Source organism: Fukomys damarensis, unplaced genomic scaffold, assembly GCF_012274545.1.
Source record: "Fukomys damarensis isolate Sample0158 unplaced genomic scaffold, DMR_v1.0_HiC HiC_scaffold_23, whole genome shotgun sequence".
Classification (NCBI taxonomy): Eukaryota; Metazoa; Chordata; class Mammalia; order Rodentia; family Bathyergidae; genus Fukomys; species Fukomys damarensis.
Window position 1 is genome coordinate 10,479,812 of NW_022900935.1, and position 2,023 is coordinate 10,481,834.

A 2,023-nucleotide genomic window follows, 5' to 3' on the forward strand; every position below is an offset into this window, starting at 1 on the left:
TTGTTTGACAGACTGGGAAACTGAGGTAGAAGAGGGGAAAGGCAGTTTCCAAAGCCACGCAGAGAGGATGCTCAGGATGGACTTGACCCCAGGCCTGGGACTCCCCATCCAGTGCTCCCTTTCTGCCCTAGGCTGCTGCTCTGGGCTCAGACACGATCATGCCCAAGCCCCCAGTAAGGAAGTCCAGAGAGATGGAGTGGACCAGGCCACAGGCCTGTAGCCAGCGAAGGCCAGGGTTCAAACCCAGGCCTGGGAGTCCCAGAATCTGAGCAAGTTCTAGACCTCCGTCCACTGGGGAAGGCTGCTGAGACCTGGGCAGCTCACTGTTTGGCCTCACCACTATGTTCCAGGAGGAGAAGCCCAGGCTGGCCAGGGATGGGCCCCATTTTGGAGGAAACTGAGTCCTGGATAGGGAGTCATTTACCTGAGCCCGCACTGTGAAAAGGGACTCGGGCCTGGGATTCCTGCACCGCTCTGTCCCCACTAACCTGTAGTGAATGTCATTTTCCAAGGATTTAAACGTCTCCACCAGTGTGGACCCTGCCTTGATCGCTGGGAGCACATGCTTTGTGCCAGGCACGACAAATGCTAGGCTTATCTTTTTAATTTTGAGTCTGAGGGCCCGAATCTGTGATCATCCTGCCTCAGCTTCCTGAGTAGTTGGGATTATAGGTGTGCACCACCACGTGCAGCATATTTATTTTTTGAAACATATTTTATTGTTCCCATTTTATAGGCGAGGAAATGGAGAATCTGAGGTCACACAATTACTTGGACTCCTTGGGAGCATGCTGGACAACTGTTCCTTTGTCTTTTTTTCCTTTTTTGGTACTGGGGATCGAACTCAGGACCTTGCACTTGCGAGGCAGGCATGGCGCCACTGAACTAAATCCCCGGCCCTTTTTTCTGTTCTCACCCTCACACATGAGTCCCCTCCAGACTCCTGGCAGCTTCCTCCATCAAAATGCACCCTGATTGAGACATTGATGGTCCGAGCTGTAAGACAGAAGGGACAAAGACAGACTTTTCAGTTTTCCTTCCCTGGTTAGCAGCTGGGCCCAGGTACTGGTGAGGCTGACATTTGTGTTCTGCCTTTAGTCAAATTAGCTGATGCATTCCAAACAAGCACTGCAGACACCTTGCTAACAAGGGCCCAGCTGTCTCTCCTGTGTGTATTTGTACTCCCTGGGACAGCTGTCCTGAGAGGGCTGACTCCAGAGCTTGGCCCTGCAGTCCATCCCACCCCATGGAGCAGCCCTCCTGCCCACCAAAATCTGGCAGATTCCTGAGTGGCCCCGACACAGGCTGGAGGGAGGAAGGAAGCAAGCTTTGCCCCAAGGTAGGCACAGCAGAGCGTTCTCAGTTTGCAAAGATTTTTTTTTTTTTTTGCCTGTGGCAGCTCACCTCACCCTCGGGACAGTCAATAGCCTCACTTTATAGATGAGGATTGCTGACATTTTCTGAGGACCTACTGTGTGCCTGGTATGGCATGCAGGTCTTAATAACAGCCACTCCTTAGGGTGTGCTGCTGTGTGCTGGGCATGCTTTGTGTACCCTAGCTTGTTTAGCTCATACCAACATTAACCCAAAAAGCTCCATTTTGCAGGTGAGAAAACAAAAGTTCGCAAAGCTAGAAAGGGGCCAGGCTGGAATGAACTTAGTATGGCATGTATCTGGACTGTTCCCCCAAAGGCTCGGTTCCTGGTGTGGTGCTACTGGGAGGTGGTGGGAGCCCTCCTTAGGAAGTGCGGCTTGTAGGAGGTCCTTTGCTCACCTGGATTGTGAAACTCCAGTATCTTCCTATTTTGGCTTCCTGGCTCATGATATAAAGAGGTTTGTTCCATCACACGCTCTTCCGCCATTGCTTCCAGATGCCCAAGCAATGGGTCCACCCAGACCTGGATTGGAATCCACAAAACTGTGAGTCAAGATAAACCTTTTCCCTTCTTCTTCTTCTTGTTCTTCTTCTTCGTGTTCCTCTTCCTCTTCCTCCTCCTCCTCCTCCTCCTCCTCCTCCTCCTCC